This window comes from Sipha flava, unplaced genomic scaffold (assembly GCF_003268045.1).
Source record: "Sipha flava isolate LNK unplaced genomic scaffold, YSA_version1 118_pilon_pilon, whole genome shotgun sequence".
Taxonomy (NCBI): Eukaryota; Metazoa; Arthropoda; class Insecta; order Hemiptera; family Aphididae; genus Sipha; species Sipha flava.
This window is the reverse complement of record NW_020271743.1, coordinates 1,041,699-1,056,070: the sequence shown is the minus strand read 5'-3', so window position 1 is coordinate 1,056,070 and position 14,372 is coordinate 1,041,699. Positions and strand designations below refer to the sequence as shown.

Below are 14,372 nucleotides of genomic sequence, written 5' to 3'. Positions count from 1 at the left end.
TTTTTTCCTATGTACGGTATGATGTTTAATATAATATAATATCATAAAAAAATACTTCATTTTTATATTGGAAGAATCAATATTACAACTCGATATAAAGACGTAAATTTAATTATTTACTTTTTGTACAAATGTAATAAGTTGTTCCCGGAGAAACCCAATATTACGAAATTTTAAATGACACGTGATAGTGTTAATCGGTTATTATTTTATCCGAGCTGTTAAACTTTAAGGTGCATTTTATAAGTGACAATAAACAACTTTTTTTTTTTTTCAATTTATTTTACTCGAAAACAAAAGATTATATGACATTTTAACGCCAAAAAATGATTTGGCATATCTTAAAGTTAAGATGTTTTAAAATTGTTCATTCAAACGCTCTTTTACACTTTCGTTTATCAGCCATTTTCATCAATTTTACGTGAATTTGCAGATTTTTAAGGCGCACAGAACGAAGATCATAAATTGTGGTCATGTGGAACAACCAAATGGTTGACGAGCGTTCAGTCACGATGCGCCCGTAAGTGCACACTCGTAATAAAAACAATTCACCATCCGTATTCACAGGCCATCAACGACAGGTTTAACAGACATCTCATGATCGCAGGTGATTTACTATAAATAATTGAGGGTTAACGTAGGGCCGGCACGCAGAGGGTCGAAAATTCCAATTGATGGACGGTCATTTAAATCCGAATGCTTACTACACTTGCGAACGGTCGGACGATCGGTGTCGTGTAAGAATATAATTTTTCTCTCAATAATATAATATACAGCGAGTTTAAGAGCACGAATGAACCGAGATAAGAAAGTCTTATATTATTCCTGCGTTTTGGTTACGTGAGTAATTACAGCTGGTCTGCGTTTCGGAATAGGGGCCAAAAGTGGTCGCGTGTTCGCAATCGTTTTCCCCCAAAGAAAACCTCTGTATATATATATGTACTATACGAATATAAATATACGTGTGGCACGTCCCTCCGTGAGGTCAAATGCGGCAATAATTAACCTTATTCAGACACAAAATCCTCGTGCCACAGTTTTAAAATTATACAATTTGCCAGCGAAGGGTCTTCCGTCAGCCGGGACATGTGAAACCAACGGATTAATTGCTTCCCTTCCGGTTTCCAGAGCAAAAAGGATGACACTAAGCTAAATCGTGGTTTAATTAAATTTAGATTTGTTGTTTACTATTTTTTCTCGTCTTTCTTTTACATAAACAAAAATGTGTATATGTATATACGAGTACAAAATATTGGTATTCTAGTACTCTTCCGCTCGAAATCGAACATTCAGCGAGACATAATTCACTGAATTTTGCCAGAAACTAGTCCAGCATTTAATTTATTAAATTTCATCGAAAAATGACTATGCTGAAGACTGATCATCCGATCTCCATATATGCAATGAAACTTTACGTTAAAAAATTCAAATTGTTGAAACTGTTGAAATTCAATGCCGCAGAGGAAAATCCAATACAAAATTATACCGGCTCTTTATCCATTGTAATTTATTTTCGAACACAAGTTTGACTGAAAACTGATAGCAAACGTAAAGTAAAAATGTATCGATTTCTGTATGGATTTTGATACTGTTAATAAACGAATTTTGATAAATTGATAAGCATTTTTTTTCATCTTTGAAATATGTTTCAAACTATTAAGCTCTACGCAATGTAACACACAATAATAGTGTCCCATATTTCACGAAGAATTGCATCCAATTTTTCAAAATTTTAGTAACATTTAGTGCATGTGAATAATTCTCATTTATTTGTTTACTTCACGATTAGCTAAACAGTGCGCTTGAAATCCAGAGTAAAAATGTATTAAAATTTTACATTTTTGTACGTATTTTCATATTTCTTTTTAAGAATCATGTTTAGATGGAATTTGATATTCTTAACATAGATTACCAATTATTGTAGACGTCATGCAAAATATTTCAAACATATAAACGTCTGTAATACTTTTATTGTTTTATATAAATGCAACATCAATGGTGTTTTTTCTCGATTAGTAAAATTCTATATATGATATTGATTATACATTACGTATGGTATTTTTGCATTCTTCCAACGTTTGTTTTAATTATTTAATTGTCGTCATCAAATGGAAAAAGGCTTACACACACTGAACGTTAAATAACCACTATAACAATGTAATCCTTTCATGAAATTTATGAAGTTAAAAAATCTGGGAAAATTGAATTACTTCTTGATGGACATTAGATATAATTGTAATGTATTGTAATATACTTCAAATAGGGTATTCATAAAAAATTGAATTGAATAGCTTAAACTAAATGGATTAATATTTTATTTCTAAAACAGATTTGTTAAAAAAAATCGGAAAAAGTTAGAAAAAAAAAACATTCTCGCTGAATTCTTTTTATAAATAAAATATTTAGAAACTACGAGACAATATCAATAATTACCTTGAATTTTAATAGTTATATATTGTAATGAGCTTATTTATATAAATACTATTTTATATAAAAAAGCTGGTACATATAAAAATTATATTTTATAAATTTATAGTATTTGCGTGCATTTATAGAATATTATAAATCAGATTCATTTAAGACTAATTTTTTCGATTGCAATTTTTCGTAGTTTTTAATCTAAATATAGACCCGATCTAGTCATTCGCTTAATATCTTTGTATCATAAAAATACTTTTTAAATATCAATACCCATAATCAAAATATAATAAAAAATAGATAAAAATAATAAAATATAAAAATGATCACGAGATTTTTATGCAATTACGGAGCGCTATAAAAGTGACTTTGTATCAAATTATACTAATAATCATTGCTGTACAGAATTTAATTTAGTTTGAAACTGTTGGAATTATTCCGAATCAGAGTATCTTGAATAATCCATAAAACAAACCGAAACATTCTATATACATGTGAAGCTTTTTCGGGTATAATATTTGATTATACTTAAACATCAGTTGGTCCTTCGTGATTCTAAGAAGCATGATTGAAAAGGATATTTGGGTTCGTCTGAAGTAATTGACGGCCTCTATTTGAATAGTATTAAGTCAATATTTGCTCAGTGCATAAAAAAAAAAAAAAACTTTTGAAAAGAAACATCACTCGGATTGAATCGTTGGAAACAGAAATCGCGCAGTGACATAACGGATATCGTAAAATAATATCTTGCACAGCCAATCGTTTACCTTGGAAATCTATAGCGGAACGAATGGATGGTGGGTGTCTCATTAAGCAAAGTGCTCTATTTAACAAAGTTGTTTTTTCTGAAATATTATCAGGTATTAATCTAAGTACAGGGAATAATATTTTTTGAAAACAATGTAACATTACAATGCTGTGAAAATTCCATAGAAGTACATCCAACTAATGAACGCTTGGCTTGCACTAAATACCAATGCGATCAACGCGCAACCGAAAACAGAACCACTACGAATAAATGAAAAATAATAAATATATCGATATAATATGTATACAAAACCGTCGTTTTAATACAAAGTAAAAATTCTTGGGTTCTGTTGATCTTCCCTTAATATAAAAATGTGATATTATATCCAACTCGACTTCCCTAAGGCTTCGGACCCCGATGAGTTGTTTGTGAAACAACGACGAAACGTATACTTTCACAAGAAGTTTACGAGTATTCAAACTTCAATAAAATTGTTTTACGAAAAAATACACTGGGGAATCTAAAACTCCACTTAAATGTATGGCTTATAAGTGTGCAACAATATTTAGTTTAATTAAAAAGAGCAGTCATAGTAAATACATTTTCTGATGAATAATTATAAGAAAAACAAAAATAAATCTATGCACTGGCTACTAAGGTAGCGTACTGAAAAAATAATATTACATATTATAAGGTTAGTTTAGATACAATCCAATTGTAATATTATGTAAAAAATTATAATTCTATAATTCTAAGCTAATATTCTGATAGTATTTTATTACAATAATATTTCATATTTGAACGTATTTTTTGAAGCCTAATCATGTTATTTTAACAAATTGTCTACACTGTGCGTCTTATTTTCATTGTCTGCAACCTTGCAGAGAAACAAAAAACTACGTACTTACACGGAACTTAACTCATGTGTTTTTTACGGTAATAAATATATAATTTAATAAATTTAGATTTATTATTTATTATTTTTAACACATTGAGCTCCGCTAGTGTTTACGGCGCAGTGCGCGCGTCGCTGTGCCAAAACTACATACGGTCGACTATGCGTTGACACCAGCGATACGCGGTACTGCAACATACTTATTCTATGTAACTAATTGAAAATAATAATTTATTTCATATATTATCATATAAATATTTATGTAGCAATGGTTAAAATAATGTTGATTCATAAATAAACATTATTTATTTTATTTTATTTATAAATATTTCATAATTAAAAATAATTTTGATTGTGTAATAAAGTTTTATATTTTTTGAATTACCCTGTATTCTGAGGAATACGGGGTATAAAATAACTTGTATGAAAACGTTAGTATTGGGAATGTTATTTATACAATTTATTATGTCGAGTTGCAACAGAATTATAATATGGTATACTATTCTCATCAGCGATAAACACCGTCGTATTTTGGGGAAAAATAAATATCCCATCTAAAAATAAACAAAATTTAAAACCAATTATATCTTTAGATTCTTAAGAAGTAACCTGATCGCCTACAATTTCAAAACGTAATCCAAAACAATAATATTCAAACATACTTTATGCGAGAGTTGATTTGGTGAACTTGCTGCTTTTGAACAGGTTCTAAATCGAGTTATTCGATTCGAAAAATTGATAGTACAGTTAGTATTAAATAAAATAGCGACCACTTGAATACGCATGGTGTTATGTCGTTACGCCAAGAGTTGTGACTAATAATTCGACTTTTGAACATTTCTGTGACGTAGCAGTTGGATTCCAAACTCATATACCTATTTATTAGCCATAATATAGTTCCATAGTTTACGCGATACCATAGTATACCGTTATAAAGCAAAACGTTAGATGAAATCAATATAAAACGAAAAACAATCTTCGTAGAAAACATTTTGTACGACAACCGTTCGATCAACGAAATAATATATGATAAGAGAAAAAGTTCGAAAAATAGATAAATATAAGTGGATTATTACCTCTCGATTCATCGTGCCTATAATATGTTTTTTTCTCTTTCGTCATTTTTTTACTCTCCAACGCACTTGTACACCTTGTACACAGCTAGCACGCCCATTGTGCGTTATTAGTTCACGTTCTCTTCTAGCACTTGTAGATCAACTTGATGTGTAAAAAAATTAAATTTCCCTATAAATGTCGGTAAAATCTTATTTAGGCCCAGGTGGTTAATGCATTTCAATTGTGTAATATTATCATTATTATAATTTTGAGTGACGGTACTTACTCGTAAATCAACATGTGGCTACGTTTGTCACATTTGCTATATTAAACTTCATTTCATTTGGCATTAATATTATTATATTATTAAAATTGGCCATAAAACGTACTAAAGAAAAACGCGAAAACTCTAAAGGTAATAAAAATGTTCTAGTTTCACTATATGTAATTAATTTCCGTGTTTGTTTATTAGAATATTGAATTATTAGATTTATTAAAAATCAAATTTTATAGATGTACTGTGAAATAACAGATATTACAATGTAGTTTGTATATAGCAATTCATGAAAATAAATTCATATTATACATTGGTAGAATATATATTGTGAGTAATGAGATTATCGTACTAGAAATAATAGTCTAAAAGAAAACTCGATTTTCCATGAAAACGAATTCTAAGCACAGAAAAATAGATATATTTTAAACTATTAAAATATTTAAAGTATTACAAAGTATTCTTAAGTAATTTAAGTAATTAAAACTTTTTATAGTTGACACAACAATAGCATAAAATAGAAACTTCCGACCATTATAAATTTAACTTCAAAGTAAATATTCCACGTTAACAATATGTGCGGATTTAACAATCGTGACAATTATTTCAAAACTTTCAATGGATTATTTTCTAATCTAGAAAAGAAATAATAGATATTTATTATAAATATGGTGTTTTGTTAATCTAAACGGGTTTTAATTATGTTTTAGGAGATTATTTTTCTTTTAAAATTGTTTACGATACATAATTCAAAGTAGAAAAATGCATATGAAATAATGGAACCGAAAGCGCATATATATATGCTATATATATATATATATGTATGTATTATCTTATTATATATTATAATCATAATAAATAATATTATATTATGTACAACATTTGTTGCATATTTTTTTATATATGTTATATTTTAAAATTGTTTGTCATCAATAAATAGTATGAAAAATCCTATTTATATTTGAATTATTGAAAATATATTATTCGCTGTTTTGTACTAGAAACCCGAGCTGAAAAAAATTAAATTATTAAAAATTAATTTTCACACTAACGTGTTTTTAGCTTGCAATATAAACTCATAATTATCATAATGCTTACAGATTTTCCAACTTATTCACTACACATTAATTGCATGTTTATATTAAAAGTTGTGTAAAACATTCGGTAAATGTAGTAAACTTTTATGTTGTTTGTGTTAAATCGAATTATTTGCGGATGTCGTTCCCTGTATATGTAGACTATATAAAATGATTCTTTAAAATTGTCCAAATACTCTTGATTTAGTTTTACTTAATTTTAATGCATAATCGAAAAGCACAACATTTTAGAGAAAATAATAATTAATGAATTATTTATTTTTCTCACACTATAACTTGTTATAATATATACCAACAATTTTTAATTTTTATTAAACAAAAATGTTTAAAAATAAAAATTATTTAATTTGATACATATTTGTAATTCAGACGATGTAATAATAAATATATATTTTTATTTTATTTTTTTTTTAATTTGCCTTTTTTCGCACATTATATCAAATAATAAATATTAAACTTACTAAATATATGAGAGCTTTCTTTTTGACAACACTCTTAACCTTAATTAACCTTGTCATTAAAAACTAACTAGTTTCATTTTATTCATAAATCACGTTTTACGATATAAGTTTACATTAACGGCACGCTGTGTGCATGTCAAAACTTAATACAATAAAAATTATACAGAATGGTCAGAATATATTATAATATTGTTGTTTTCAATAAAGTTTGTTACATGGCAAAAAAATTCACCAGCTGGTGTTAATATTTATTCAGTCTAATAATTACTAATAATATATTATAAATTATGATAAATAGCTTGATTGATTAGTATAACACATGCTCACCCTCCGTGATTTTGTATTATATCAATATATGTGCGTCACCGTATAACTTTTGTCACTCTTGAAGATATAGTTGTATCTACTATTTATTCCAGCGTATTTTTTTGTTAGGTCTACATTTTTACAATATTACCAACTTTTCGATACAATGATGTTTTACGATTTTCTTCGTGTTCTACTACCCCGTACTCGCTTGGAATTATTAAAATTAGTTGTTTGTTTCCCTATTCATTGTTATAGAACAAAAATACGGCAGAAATATACGGTTTCTTTCAAAATGTCCTCTATACTAAGTCTTTAATTTGCTAATTCTACAATTTAATATGATATAAAACTTATATTACATAAAACTAATATGGCGAGCCCAGATCTAACGCAGCTGTACTAGTATAATTTGTTTATTGACGTAATGGAGGTCTACGGCTGCCGGTTGAAGGTGTTTAAAAGATATTTGAAGACACTTAAGTTAGTAAAATAGTTAATGACTTTATTAAATAAACTGCACATTATAATAATATTAGTAATAACTATAATAATACGTATTACATATAAAATTATGTCTTAAGAGATACTAGAAATTGTACCGACAGTTCTTCCGCTAGGGCTTATATTTGGACTGTCTGAAGCGAAGCAGAAACTACGATCTAAGTCTATCTTATCTCTCTGGTGTTGGCGTATAATAGTACCCATTTATAATATGTATGTATAATTTATGTATATTAGACCTGTACTACGTGCTTCCTAAAGGTTTTAAATACGGAAAGAGTAAAAAATTTAAGCACAAATGAAATAACGTGTTACATGGTGGTCAAGTTCCCCTATTTTCTGAGATGCTTGCCATTCATGATATGAATTTAGAAAACCACAAAACCAAATATAAAGAACATAGGTTGACAATTCGGATGGGCTCAATACACTATCATACCTAGATTTAATTTAAATTATTCTTAGTTTAATATAAAAAAACGTATAATATATACGTCATTATTCGAATAGTAAATAGAAAAAAAATACGATCGTAAAAAATGCAATTCCTCCAAAATTGCCACCATGGTATGCTAGTAATAAGTCATAACTCATAACATTTTTATAACAATTATTGAAAACAATTCACTCATCCGTGAGTTAATTTTATCTTAATCTTTATAAGATTTAAAATTACATAAGTTGTAATGTCGAAGAATGAATAAATCATGTTCAATTTAAAATTAATAATTTAGATATAATAACCGGTTACTATAAATTATAAATACGAAGTATTGCCAATACTATGAATATTATAAACACGATTTCACTTTAGTTTTAAATAATAATAATAAAGTTTATTTAAATATATTTTACAGTATCGTCTCATCAATGCCATTTTTATTTTATACATAATATTACGTACAAGTAGATGATAGTTATATTATATTTTTCTTTTATATTTAATTAAAAGGTTAGAATTGTTTATTTTATATTTTTAAAATTGTGTTGTCAGAATGCATTCCACAATATTTATTAATCTAAACAACATGTAGACAGATATTTGAATATGAACAATAGCCTGTAAAGTTATGAAATCGAAGTTTAAATTAAAAAAAAAAAAAGTTTGTAAAACAACGGAGATAGGTTGAAATGAGAATAATAAATATAAGTAACGTTATATAAGTGGTTGCAGAAGTGATAAAAATAATCGGTATTGTATAGTTAGTAGATAACAGTAAAAAATGATAATATAGTTAATGGATTATACATAAGCTCACCTACGTGTTGAACCATGTAATGAAAAAGTGGGCCACTGAGTGAGAGATAGTGTGCTCAAATTAGAGAGAAATTGAGTGGAAAAGTTTGGAAAAATGAAAAATAATAATGAACTAATGGATTTCTCTCATGAAAGTGAAAAAAGGCAACAAAAATAATCTGCAACTACACATTGTCTACGAGGTTAAAAATCTAGCCAGTTTCGTACAATATATGTATTAGAATATAATGTAATATATTTGTGAAACGTTGAATTACATTTTAAATTATTTTTATTTTTTTTTAAAAAAAGAAACGCGGAAATACCATGTCATGACGGTAAGATACACTTAAATTGAAACTTGTATAATGATGTTATGATATTTTAATAGGTATTCACCTTATATTTTTGACGTGTGTATATATTGCATGTGTCTGTTGCTCATATACTCGTATTTCACGTGATGTTTATTAATATATTTACTACGTGTTGTAATATTATTGGAACCATAATACATCATTAAGTTAAAACATTAATGTTTTGACCATGAACATCCAATAGGTAATATTATTATATTGGTGACAGACCCTGTATTGGAAACGACATTTTAATAATACAAGACTAAAATTAATTTAGTGCCATTTTCAAATCTATTAATCTCTGCATTTTTCATATTATTAATAAAAAAATAATTTATAACAATTAGTATGTTATCGTATAGACATATTTATACAGGAATCGAAACTTCTTAAACCAGACAAGTGATATCGGTCCTGATTCATATTTTATATGAAAAACACTAAAATAATTAATAGTTCTTTGTATATCTAAAAATACACACATCATTTGTGAATATCTATAATACGATCGGTTTGAATGAATTTTAGCCCGAATAACATCATATCGTTTTATGTAATGAAAATAAAATATGGATTAAAATGCACCCAAACTAAATGTTAAACTTCTGTAAGTGGTTTTTTTTTTTTTTTTTATAATACAACTACGTAATCTCGACAAAAGAAACATGAAAATATATTCATGTCATTCCTTTTCTGTTTTACACGACAGTAAAATTGGTACACTAGCTCCATCACTGGCTTGGATCCAAAATATTTTATGCACATTAATCTGCAATTTCACGAGTAAGAAAGTTTTTTATCTTAATACTATCATTTCCTTTGCTTCTTATTATAACAATAATAATAATAATAATAATAATAAATAATAATAATATTATTATTTTAACAGCTTGGATGAAATGTTATTGATAATATTATACGTTTAACCACAGGCATGATTAGTGTTCTTACGTGCATTTACGCGTAATAGTATTATAACAAATTGTTAACTTCTAATTTCAATACCGTAGTTATGACAGCGTTAGGTTCTACGGACAACCTCTAATACACTCGTTACATTCAAACACCAATGGCCATAAAAGTATAATATTCTTGTGAACAGTAAAACAATATGAACGGTGCACGATAATTATTATTAGATATGTGACAACAATTATCCTTTGTTATATAATATATTATTATGTTTGTAGTTTTTTAATTAATTATCCACTAACATGAATGTCGGCATAGGTGATGATGATAGAAACGGAACAAAACTATAAAAATATTACTGTTAAAATTAAATTTTATATTTGGTCACAAAATAAAATCTCAAAAATACCTTAGAACGTATTCGTTGAATAGCTACATAAGGATCTTTTGTTAACACGTAAAGATTCTCACGTATCCTGATTTAATTGTATCATCGCGACATTGTCAAGTTTTAAAATTTATTTTAACACAAACAACTGATGAAATATATTTAATGATAAATAGCACAAATACTGTTATCAACTTTGCAATAATAAATATTAGGTTTACACAAACTTGTTTTTTACAATTCATATTTTATAGTATACTGGTGTGAAAATAAAATTAAACACATATTACACTTTAAAAAAGTCAAATAATTCTGTTACAATGTAAAAACCAAAAAATTAGAACACGAAATATGTTTATTTTTTACACCAACATTTATAATGTGCTGAATTAAAGGTTTTGTAAATTTAGGATTTTCATTGTTTCCATATTTGAAACTATAAAAATATATACCTACTGGCTTTGTCGATATGAATTTTTAATATTCCGTGATAATATATTATCCTGTATTCACTATTTAGTTTAAAATATTTGCTATCAGTTTATTTTATTTATTACTTTTCAAAAAACAAATTAAATTGAAGCACTTTAATTTATAATTGAAAACACATTTGGTTGACAAAAAATGTTAATATTATTTAAAGCTTCAGGGAAATCGAAAAAATAAAAATAATAATAAAATATAAGAGAATCTGCAATTTTTCATAAAATTGCCTTTATTTCTTATTAGCTCTGTCCAATGCTCGTTTCTAAATATTATCATAGTTTTTTGAATATAAGCATACCAAACATTTTCTCAATACAAATAACAAAAACGTGAACTTGATATAGAATAAATTAAACGTATCCTTCACGTTTTTAAATTATTTAATAGATTAATTATATTAAATCTATAACTTGACCATTTATAACGTATTTGAAAAATATTAAATAACTCTATATATTAGTCAATTGATAATAATTAAAGTTTCAAATAAAATGTGAAAAACCAAAGATAATTATTAGATAACAATTTAAATTTTAAAATCAAAACATTTTTAATTTTTATAAATATTTGAAGTATGAAAATAGTTGTTTTATTAAAAAAAGAAAAAAGCAAAATTTAAAAAAAAATGTACAATGTTCTAGACATATTATTAATGTATAATGAACAACAGTTAGATACATTTATTTCACTAGGTAAAAAAAAAATATTTATTTTTTGATTTATTTGGAAAAAATAACAAAAGTGAAATTCGTTTATAAGAAACAACTATACAACTATTTTAGTCACATGATATGATTAGACGCCTTGTTTCATCAACTGTGATCATGTGAATATTATTTGACACACATTTAACAATTTTTAACAAAATTATTTATGGGAGTGAAAATTATTGTATAAGAATAACTAAAATATCTTTTCCATAGTACATCTACTTATACAGTAAGAATATTAACATATCGTTAATCATTTATTTATATTTTAAGATATTTCTATCTATAGAACAACAGAAATCGAACGTATTCAAATTGTTCACTGAAATGGTAGAAATTAATTTAGTGTAATGAGCATATCGTTTTAACTATTGTAGTTATTTTAACGATTTAAGAATTTAAATTTAAATTTGTTAATATCAATATACCGAATCAATATAATAATAGGTTGAAAGTGCTTTCCGAAAAAATCATTCTTGAAGCATTTTGTTTTATTAAAGAGCTTATCCAATAATATTTTTATACCAAGGTTTTATGTCGAAAACTAAAAAAAGCCGTTTTATCCCGCTTAACGGCCCGAATTTTATATTCATTTGAATAAGGACCGTAAATATTTGATTATTGGCCCAGGACATGCCAAAGAAATCGTGAAACCATACGTAAAATCCGATCGGGTCATTCGCCCAAAACGACGTACCGTAAAACGTTCGATGGCGAAACGACCCGTTAGACGAAAAAACGATACCGTTCGACCAACAGGTACTGGTGTCCAAGTGAACCGTAGTTCTACGTACGAAAAAGTAATTGAAAAAATAAGTGTGTACATTACCTGTAACGTGAAAGCGACGATGAGTGATCTGCGCGTCTTGCGATGGGAGGAAGAGCGAAAGGGAAAAAAGTCTAAAAAAGTAAAATACGATATTTCGGCGGCAACAAAGATAGCGATAAGATTTACTTTTGATTGTTATTGTTTCTTTTGGTTTTTTTAATTTTTTTTTTTTTTTTTTTTTTTTTTTAACTAACACACGACACGATCGAGTGCGTTTGCGTTATACGAACTCGTGTGGTGTTTCACCCGCTCGGCGTTTCGTGGTCACCCGTGTACGGAATATACGACAGTATCACATTCGAAATGCGTGTAAACGGACGTGAGCGTGTGAGAGCATGCTACTACGACGGACCACCACCCGCAACGAACCGCGGCTCAAGAGTGGCTGACACCAGCGCGGCAGCAGCAGCCGAAGCAGCAGCAGGCAGCACCAGCAGCAGCACCAGCACCAGCAGCGGCATTGCTTGTCGCCGAGGGTTGTCAACAGGTGCCGCGAGCGTGGAGCAGGCGGCGGGTAGGGACTCCGCCGCCTCCGATCGCGTCCTCCGTCCCTTCACACCGCATCCCCAGCCGATCACGAACCCGTCCTCCGCCGACACTCCATCCGCGTCCCGATCCACCCGCCACTCGTCAACCTCTCGTACCCCTTGTCCCGTCGAAGGGGTACAACTGTCACCAGTAGCACGCTGTGCGGTGGCGGTTGTGCGCGCGCGGACACCGGGGCATCGGGGTCTCTAACGGTCCGCAGCTATCGGCTCAGGTCGTGCCGACTGAGCGTAAGACCTCCGCCTCCGTCGGTCGTCTCCCGCAACGCAGAGCGCGGTCGCCTTTCCGTCTCGTCACCGTCACCGCGTCCGAAACGCGTCGGACGGACGCGTCGTCCAGCGCAGACCCGCGGTTTGGTTTCAGTTCGTTTTCTTACGGCTTACGGCGACGGTGCGAAATAGCGCACGGTGTTCGTCGCACCGATCATGTCCGGCTAGGCCGGTCACCACCGATCGGCACTGGGTCAAATAATATTATAATACACATACTGAACAACGCGCTTGGGTGGATTTTGCAGTGTTTTCTGGAGGACCAAAGATTTTGGATATTTTCTGCTCCAGTCGTTTTCGTAGACGTTCGCAAGCACGTATTTTACGCGTGAATAATGAGCGTGTTTTTTTTTTTTTTATATATTCCATGTTTATCCTAAATCTAATATACCGGATTCATACCAAGGCGAACGTTCTAGTTCACCTGACATGATTACGAGCAAAGGACGGTGATCGGGTTGAGCAATTCTAATTTAGATACGTCCATTTATCTCGACCAACTGTGTTGTCTAATGTTTACCGATCCGAAAATGTCGTTGTCAAAGAGAATATACACTAGATAAAACCGATTACCTTATCTACCTTTTTCTACATTATTTTATTACAAATTTTTCGTTCAATAATTGACAAATTATTTAAAAATTAGAATATTTTGTAAGTATTAACATTTTTTGATCCCAATAAATTTACAGGTATAAATAACAAAATATTAATGATAATGAAAGATTAATGATAACTAATTATTTAATTATAATAATTATAATTATAAGAATTACTACACATTACAAAGAATAGCTTAGAAGTAGAAATGAAAGTGGCATTTTATGTTTTAAGTAGTAAAAGAAAGATTTCAATATAAATTATGTCAAAGAAATTG

At 29.1% G+C, this 14,372-nt stretch overlaps 1 protein-coding gene across 3 annotated transcripts in view; it reads right to left on the bottom strand.

Moving 5' to 3' along the window:
• LOC112693812 (BAI1-associated protein 3) overlaps positions 1-13,073 on the bottom strand; it is a 219,213-nt gene extending 206,140 nt beyond the window's left edge. For all 3 annotated transcript variants that reach the window (XM_025569040.1, XM_025569043.1, XM_025569044.1), the window contains exon 1: positions 12,681-13,073. The gene's annotated coding sequence lies outside the window, so the exon portion shown is untranslated. The remainder of the gene's footprint in view (positions 1-12,680) is intronic.
• Positions 13,074-14,372: the final 1,299 nt, after the last annotated feature.